We start from the raw sequence: 9,848 nt of genomic DNA on the forward strand, positions 1-9,848 counted from the left end.
GGGTCAGTGTACACTGTGTTAGTAGACCAGCGACACCAGGGTCAGTGTACAGACTGTGTTAGTAGACCAGCGATATCAGGGTACTGGACTCTAAACACCAGCTTCTTGACTATTTACACTAAGAGATGAATGCTTCAGCCATGCATATAAAGAGATCGAGATTGAACGAAAAAGCAAAGAGAGAAATATATAAACAGCAAAGATTGAGGGGGGAAAGGGAGGTGACAAAGAGAAAGGAAGAGGGTGGAGGAGTGGGAGGGTGGAGGAGTGGGAGGGTGGGGGGGAGACAGAAGCAGAGAGCGATGGGGAAGCTCCTTCCCTTCTCCCTCTTTCTCTCCCTCCATCTCTCCATCTCTCTGGATCCCACCAGGGATCAGAGTAATGAAGCCACGTGAGGCTGTCAGTCAGTCACCCCCCAGGAGCTGTCAGTCAGTCACCCCCCAGGAGCTGTGTCCAGGGACAAAGGCTGCTCCTCCTCTTCCTCACTGAGCTCTCCAGACCTTCTGTATCACCTCCATACTAGCACCCTGTCTGTCTCTCTATCACCTCCATACTAGCACCCTGTCTGTCTCTCTATCACCTCCATACTAGCACCCTGTCTGTCTCTCTATCACCTCCATACAAGCACCCTGTCTGTCTCTCTATCACCTCCATACTAGCACCCTGTCTGTCTCTCTATCACCTCCTTTCTAGCACCCTGTCTGTCTCTCTATCACCTCCATACTAGCACCCTGTCTGTCTCTGTATCACCTCCATACTAGCACCCTGTCTGTCTCTCTATCACCTCCATATACTAGCACCCTGTCTGTCTCTCTATCACCTCCATACTAGCACCCTGTCTGACTCTGTATCACCTCCATACTAGCACCCTGTCTGTCTCTGTATCACCTCCATACTAATCAAATCAAATTTATTGTATAGCCCTTTTTACACGCAAGCATGTCACAGAGGGCTTCACATACGCCCATAGAACTGCCCCTCAACCAACCTAAACCCTCAAGGAAGACAAGGAAAAACTCCCAGAAAAACTCCCAACAGGAGAAAAAATGGAAGAAACCTTGGGAGGAGCAATTCAGAGAGGGATCCCCTCCTCCAGAGACGGTTGGTGGGAGAGAGGAGCAGAACACAGGCTAAACATAAACAGTCATAAACAGTCATACAGTGTCAATGGGTTTTGAAACACCAAAATCCATTGTTCACCTTTATAGATGTAGGACAGGACCGGGAGACTCGCGACCAGGTCCAGCGTTGGCCGACCGACGACCAGGCAGGTGCTGACAACTCAAACCCCCCACACCACAAGGGATGTGTGTGGGGGGGGACAGAGAGAGGAGAGCAGGGATTAGAGAATGCCAGGAGCAGCTAACAGTTTCAGTCATAATAGAATGAGATCCCCACCGGTCAAGTGTGGACTAGTGCAGCAATTTAACAGAGCAAAAAGGGGTATTTGATGCAGCCCCACACACCAAGACAGCGACAGCCCCCCTCGGTTGGAACATGAAATCAGCCTCTCTACTGATGCATTAATTGGCCGGAATCACAGAGGGAGTTATTTTCTATCCCTTCAGTTGTGTTTATAGGTAATTAAAATGTACAATGTGTGGTGGAGCTGGCAGCAGCAGAAGGTGTCATGGGGGAGGATGTTCCTCAGATCCAGGGAGCTGCAGTCCCCCTGAGTCTAAACCGCAGCAACAACTGACCTGCAGAGACAGTCACCTCATAGACCTCTGACCTCTTTTACATAGAGTATTCTACATACATTTACATTTAGCAGACACTCTTATTCAGAGCGACTTACAGTAAGTACAGGGACATTCCCCCCGAGGCAAGTAGGGTGAAGTGCCTTGTCCAAGGACACAACGTCATTTGGCATGGCCGGGAATCGAACTGGCAACCTTCAGATTACTAGCCCGACACCCTCACCGCTCAGCCACCTGACTCCCTGTCTGTCTCACATACAAAACAACACTACCGTGAGCTACTAGTCTACACAACACTACCATGAGCTACTAGTCTACACAACACTACCATGAGCTACTAGTCTACACAACACTACCATGAACTACTAGTCTACACAACACTACCATGAGCTACTAGTCTACACAACACTACCATGAGCTACTACACAACATTACCATGAGCTACTAGTGTACACAACACTAACATGAGATACTAGTCTACACACAACAAACAATGGCTGACAGAAGACTACATGTTGTTTCCATGGTTATCACAATCCAGTTTCCCAGAGTCATAGTGTAAAATTGTAGTTGATACAGCAACATTGTTAGAATTATAAGAAAACACAAATGTTACCTTTCTTACCTATTTTGGCAAAACTCACCGCACTGAAGTAAATGAAGAAGTGTTTGGGCTGTCTTTCTGCGGATGCAATGATGAAATTGCTGCACAAATACAAAAAGGTAATAAAGCAATTGTTGTGTCACTGTAACACAGTAAAATGTTCAACTGACTAAAAATAAATGCAAAAATAGATTTTCCTAACCCCACCCCACCTCTGTGTTCTCCAGGGTTCCCCTCGCATGAGGCCTCCTGCTCTCACACCTCTGTGTTCTCCAGGATTCCCCTCGCATGAGGCCAGGGTTTTGGAAGTACAGTTGGACCAGTGGGGAGTGAGACCAACAGTAGGGCGTGGTGTTCAGAGGGCTTTTCAGGAGTGAGACCAGCAGTAGAGCGTAGTGTTCAGAGGGCTTTTCAGGAGTGAGACCAGCAGTAGGGTGTGGTGTTCAGAGGGCTTTTCAGGAGTGAGACCAGCAGTAGGGTGTGGTGTTCAGAGGGCTTTTCAGGAGTGAGACCAGCAGATGGGCGTGGTGTTCAGAGGGCTTTTCAGGAGTGAGACCAGCAGTAGGGCTTGGTGTTCAGAGGGCTTTTCAGGAGTGAGACCAGCAGATGGGCGTGGTGTTCAGAGGGCTTTTCAGGAGTGAGACCAGCAGTAGGGCTTGGTGTTCAGAGGGCTTTTCAGGAGTGAGACCAGCAGTAGGGCGTGGTGTTCAGAGGGCTTTTCAGGAGTGAGACCAGCAGTAGGGTGTGGTGTTCAGAGGGCTTTTCAGGAGTGAGACCAGCAGTAGGGCTTGGTGTTCAGAGGGCTTTTCAGGAGTGAGACCAGCAGATGGGCGTGGTGTTCAGAGGGCTTTTCAGGAGTGAGACCAGCAGTAGAGCGTAGTGTTCAGAGGGCTTTTCAGGAGTGAGACCAACAGTAGGGCTTGGTGTTCAGAGGGCTTTTCAGGAGTGAGACCAACAGTAGGGCGTGGTGTTCAGAGGGCTTTTCAGGAGTGAGACCAGCAGTAGGGCATGGTGTTCAGAGGGCCAGGGTTCCAGGGTTTTCAAGAATAACAAATGGTGGTAAATGATGCGCAATCTAGAATTTCTATTTGTTTGAAAACAACAGAATAGTTCTTAGAATTTAGCTGTGTAAAACCTTGCTGCTGATACATGAGCTTCATGGTTTCATAATTGTGTGCATGGTTCCACTTTTGTGTGTGAATACTATGGAAAAAATGTTAAATAGGGACTCAATCTTCCTAATTCACTTATGAATAATAACCATTGCTAAAATTGCTATCTTAATTACCCATAAAACATAATTTTAAGATTCCTGCAATATGTTGGCACGCCCATGGGATGTAAACAAATGAGAAATAAATGAAAATACTCTAACCTCGAGACAGAGAGGAAAACAGGGAGGAGGACTGGAGAGGAGAAAAGAGGAAAAAAGGAGGCAGGAGGAGCGAGAGGAAGAGAGGGTTGAGAAGGAGAGGAGATGGGAGAGGTATGGAGGAGGAGAGGAAGAGAGGAGTGGGGATGGGAGAGGTTGAGCGGAGGGGGGAGGAGACAGAAAGAGATGAGTGTGTGTAGGGCTCAACAGTAAAGCCTTCCATATGTGTGAGAGAATCAGCACATCACCCAGGAGAGAACATGGTAAACACACCACAGTGCCGCCTGCCAGCCCCCCTCTACTCCCTCCCCATACTGCCAGCCCCCCTCTACTCTCTCCCCATACTGCCAGCCCCCCTCTACTCTCTCCCCATACTGCCAGCCCCCCTCTACTCTCTCCTCATACTGCCAGCCCCCCCTCTACTCTCTCCCCATACTGCCAGCCCCCCTCTACTCTCTCCCCATACTGCCAGCCCCCCTCTACTCTCTCCCCATACTGCCAGCCCCCCTCTACTCTCTCCTCATACTGCCAGCCCCCCTCTACTCTCTCCCCATACTGCCAGCCCCCCTCTACTCTCTCCCCATACTGCCAGCCCCCCTCTACTCTCTCCCCATACTGCCAGCCCCCCTCTACTCTCTCCTCATACTGCCAGCCCCCCCTCTACTCTCTCCCCATACTGCCAGCCCCCCCTCTACTCTCTCCCCATACTGCCAGCCCCCCCTCTACTCTCTCCCCATACTGCCAGCCCCCCCTCTACTCTCTCCCCATACTGCCAGCCCCCCTCTACTCTCTCCCCATACTGCCAGCCCCCCTCTACTCTCTCCCCATACTGCCAGCCCCCCTCTACTCTCTCCCCATACTGCCAGCCCCCCTCTACTCTCTCCCCATACTGCCAGCCCCCCTCTACTCTCTCCCCATACTGCCAGCCCCCCTCTACTCTCTCCCCATACTGCCAGCCCCCCTCTACTCTCTCCTCATACTGCCAGCCCCCCTCTACTCTCTCCCCATACTGCCAGCCCCCCCTCTACTCTCTCCCCATACTGCCAGCCCCCCTCTACTCTCTCCCCATACTGCCAGCCCCCCTCTACTCTCTCCCCATACTGCCAGCCCCCCCTCTACTCTCTCCCCATACTGCCAGCCCCCCTCTACTCTCTCCTCATACTGCCAGCCCCCCTCTACTCTCTCCCCATACTGCCAGCCCCCCTCTACTCTCTCCCCATACTGCCAGCCCCCCTCTACTCTCTCCTCATACTGCCAGCCCCCCTCTACTCTCTCCCCATACTGCCAGCCCCCCTCTACTCTCTCCCCATACTGCCAGCCCCCCTCTACTCTCTCCCCATACTGCCAGCCCCCCTCTACTCTCTCCCCATACTGCCAGCCCCCCTCTACTCTCTCCTCATACTGCCAGCCCCCCCTCTACTCTCTCCCCATACTGCCAGCCCCCCCTCTACTCTCTCCCCATACTGCCAGCCCCCCTCTACTCTCTCCCCATACTGCCAGCCCCCCTCTACTCTCTCCCCATACTGCCAGCCCCCCTCTACTCTCTCCCCATACTGCCAGCCCCCCTCTACTCTCTCCCCATACTGCCAGCCCCCCCTCTTCTCTCTCCCCATACTGCCAGCCCCCCTCTACTCTCTCCCCATACTGCCAGCCCCCCTATACTCTCTCCCCATACTGCCAGCCCCCCTCTACTCTCTCCCCATACTGCCAGCCCCCCTCTACTCTCTCCCCATACTGCCAGCCCCCCCTCTACTCTCTCCCCATACTGCCAGCCCCCCCTCTACTCTCTCCCCATACTGCCAGCCCCCCCTCTACTCTCTCCCCATACTGCCAGCCCCCCTCTACTCTCTCCCCATACTGCCAGCCCCCCTCTACTCTCTCCCCATACTGCCAGCCCCCCTCTACTCTCTCCTCATACTGGCCTCCCGCCTTGCCCAGCAACCTCCCACTGACTCCAAACAGAGGAGCTGGTGCACTTCATCATGGTGGAACCACACATCAATGGCATTACCCATCATTATGACATTGCGAAATTGATTTAACCTGCTTTGATGGTCATTAATTGGCAGCTGGGTGATGGATGGAGACGGCTAATCAAATGAAGCCATTGATTCATCTGCTGAAGCATTACACAAGCCGTGATGCCGTCATTGTTTACATGTGCCAGATCTCAGGCCTAATCCTTATTTAATTGCTTGTCATTTGCAGAAGAAAGTTCTTAATGGGCTGTCGTTGTTGCGGTGTAACAGCACTAACAGTAGATGTGTTTGATGGTGTGTTTGCGTTCAGGGTGAGTGGCTGTGTAAATGAGGTGTGGCTGATAGGGTCACACAGGGTCTGCTTCTGGTCTGTAAGTACACCTGTGTGAACAAGGTGTGCCTCCACACCTCCATCACCTGAGGTGGTGTAAACATGCCTCTACGCCTACGTCACCTGAGGTGGTGTAAACATGCCTCTACGCCTACGTCACCTGAGGTGGTGTAAACATGCCTCTACGCCTACGTCACCTGAGGTGGTGTAAACATGCCTCTACGCCTACGTCACCTGAGGTGGTGTAAACATGCCTCTACGCCTACGTCACCTGAGGTGGTGTAAACATGCCTCTACGCCTACGTCACCTGAGGTGGTGTAAACATTCCTCCATATGCTCCATCACCCAGTCTGCATGACTGGTGATTAAAAACCCATCCTGAAACAGAACACCGGTGTTCCTGCTACTGTGTCTGGCAAATACAGACCATACCTTTGACTCTCACCACTGAAATGCTGTTAGAACCATGTACTTCTGATCCTTGATTTTCTGCTGCACTTACTATGCACGTTTGTATGACTATTTAGATAAAAGTGTCTGCTGAAAGAATGAAATACATAAATGTTTAACTGAAGGCATCTTTGATCACCATGTTCCAACATTGATGTTCCATCTTCACAGAGCTGTCATTAATGAGCAGGGTGAGGGAGTGAGAGGGGGTGAGGAGCAGGGTGAGGGAGTGAGAGGGGGTGAGGAGCAGGATGAGGGAGTGAGAGGGGGTGAGGAGCAGGGTGAGGGAGAGAGAGGGGGTGAGGAGCAGGGTGAGGGAGTGAGGATCAGGGTGAGGGAGTGAGAGGGGGTGAGGAGCAGGGTGAGGGAGTGAGAGGGGGTGAGGAGCAGGGTGAGGGAGTGAGAGAGGGGGTGAGGAGCAGGGTGAGGGTGAGAGAGAGGGGGTGAGGAGCAGGGTGAGGGAGTGAGAGGGGGTGAGGAGCAGGGTGAGGGAGTGAGAGGGGGTGAGGAGCAGGATGAGGGAGTGAGAGGGGGTGAGGAGCAGGGTGAGGGAGAGAGAGAGGGGGTGAGGAGCAGGGTGAGGGAGTGAGAGGGGGTGAGGAGCAGGGTGAGGGAGAGAGAGAGGGGGTGAGGAACAGGGTGAGGGAGAGAGAGAGGGGGTGAGGAGCAGGGTGAGGGAGTGAGGATCAGGGTGAGGGAGTGAGAGGGGGTGAGGAGCAGGGTGAGGGAGTGAGAGGGGGTGAGGAGCAGGGTGAGGGAGAGAGGATCAGGGTGAGGGAGTGAGAGGGGGTGAGGAGCAGGGTGAGGGAGTGAGAGGGGGTGAGGAGCAGGGTGAGGGAGTGAGAGGGGGTGAGGAGCAGGGTGAGGGAGTGAGAGGGGGTGAGGAGCAGGGTGAGGGAGAGAGAGGGGGTGAGGAGAGGGTGAGGGAGAGAGAGAGGGGGTGAGGAGCAGGGTGAGGGAGTGAGAGGGGGTGAGGAGCAGGGTGAGGGAGTGAGAGGGGGTGAGGAACAGGGTGAGGGAGTGAGAGGGGGTGAGGAGCAGGGTGAGGGAGTGAGAGGGGGTGAGGAGCAGGGTGAGGGAGTGAGGATCAGGGTGAGGGAGTGAGAGGGGGTGAGGAGCAGGGTGAGGGAGTGAGAGGGGGTGAGGAGCAGGGTGAGGGAGAGAGAGAGGGGGTGAGGAGCAGGGTGAGGGAGAGAGAGAGGGGGTGAGGAGCAGGGTGAGGGAGTGAGAGGGGGTGAGGAGCAGGGCGAGGGAGAGAGAGAGGGGGTGAGGAGCAGGGTGAGGGAGAGAGAGAGGGGGTGAGGAGCAGGGTGAGGGAGTGAGAGGGGGTGAGGAGAGGGTGAGGGAGGGAGAGGGGTGAGGAACAGGGTGAGGGAGTGAGAGGGGGTGAGGAACAGGGTGAGGGAGTGAGAGGGGGTGAGGAGCAGGGTGAGGGAGTGAGAGGGGGTGAGGAACAGGGTGAGGGAGTGAGAGGGGGTGAGGAACAGGGTGAGGGAGTGAGAGGGGGTGAGGAACAGGGTGAGGGAGTGAGAGGGGGTGAGGAACAGGGTGAGGGAGAGAGAGGGGGTGAGGAACAGGGTGAGGGAGTGAGAGGGGGTGAGGAGCAGGGTGAGGGAGTGAGAGGGGGTGAGGAGCAGGGTGAGGGAGTGAGAGGGGGTGAGGAGCAGGGTGAGGGAGAGAGAGGGGGTGAGGAACAGGGTGAGGGAAGATGAGGCAGAGGATGAGGCCGAGTATGAGGATGCTGTCATGTCTGGGTATTTCTGTAATGAGATTCGGCTCTTCAGCCCCTCTGAGCCAGCAGCATATTTGCAGTGTAATCAAAAGTGGCCTTTTGAAGGGAATTAGCATAATACGCTTCTTGGCCTGATTTGGTTAGTCATTCTGACATGCCATTGATCATTTAATAACCTGGGTATCACTGCAGAGGAGGCTGAATTACAATAACCATACAGAGCAGACCTTCTGTGTGGAGAAGGTAGGTCTCTCGTCCACTGTAGGTGTCTCTGCAGTAGAGCAGCTACTGTAGGTCTCTCCTCAGTAGAGCAGATAGGTACATCCTCTACTGTAGGTCTCTCCTCAGTAGAGCAGATAGGTACATCCTCTACTGTAGGTCTCTCCCCAGTACAGCAGATAGGTACTTTTTTTAAATTTAACCTTTATTTAACCAGGAAAGGTCCCATTGAGATTAAAACTCTATTTTTCAAGGGAGACCTGGCCAAGACGGGCAGCAACATAAGAACACATAGTTACAGACAGAAGAACACAGAATGAGACAAGTTTGAAAAAATAAAATAAATTAAAAACAACTAAAAGTTACATAACCTGGTTGATTTAAAAACATTTAAATTTTTGGGAACCTGCCTCCATTTCTTTCATTTTAGATTTAAAAGCAGTAAGTGGTATCAGTTCTCTGAGTTTTAAATCATTTTGCAACACATTCCATGATAAGGGTGCCCAATACATAAAAGCCCTTTTTCCCATTTCCGTTCTGGCATTTGGGAGCATAAAGAAGAAGAAGTCCTGAGAACGCAAAGAGTGCTGCCCGGCTCTTTTCTGAATAATGAAAACACACAGGTAGTTTGGGAGCAGACCAAAGATAGCCTTATAAATGAAGGTGTACCAGAAGTACATCCTCTACTGTAGGTCTCTCCTCAGTAGAGCAGATAGGTACATCCTCTGATGTAGGTCTCTCCTCAGTAGAGCAGATAGGTACATCCTCTGATGTAGGTCTCTCCTCAGTAGAGCAGATACTGTAGGTCTCTCTTTAGTAAAGTATCCTCAGTAAATCAGCCAGATGTCCTTTCCCCAGACCAGCTGATCTCTCTCTCTCTTCAGTCTATGTTCCATCTGATAAACAGTTTGTGACGTGCTGAGCATGCATGACCGACATTAACATCACCTTCACATCCAGTGAAACAGATGAGCGTCTGTCTCTGCTGGGCCTGAGGAACATGGCACATCTCAGGTCTGGGTATGACACAGCAGTCCTGCTGCACATTTCATTGTTTTAATTCATTTAGCAGACAATTTTATCTAAAGTAACCAATACATGGTGTTGATAGAAATATGATCAGAAAATCAAGGATCAGAAGTGTGTGGTGTTTGAGTCAAGGAACGGTCTGTATTTGCCAGGCACAGTGTAAGATTAATAACATCTCTACTACAATACAACAAAATGTCTGTTTGACGTACAATACTGTATTTCCTGGTGTGGTTAATGTAATAGACTGACTATTGAATTAACCCTGTGTCGAGTTAACCCTGTGTACTGTGTAGAGTTAACCCTGTGTACTGTGTAGAGTTAACTCTGTGTACTGTGTAGAGTTAACCCTGTGTAGAGTTAACCCTGTGTACTGTGTAGAGTTAACCCTGTGTAGAGTTAACCCTGTGTACTGTGTAGAGTTAACCCTG

This window comes from Osmerus eperlanus, chromosome 6, assembly GCF_963692335.1.
Source record: "Osmerus eperlanus chromosome 6, fOsmEpe2.1, whole genome shotgun sequence".
NCBI classification, from domain to species: domain Eukaryota; kingdom Metazoa; phylum Chordata; class Actinopteri; order Osmeriformes; family Osmeridae; genus Osmerus; species Osmerus eperlanus.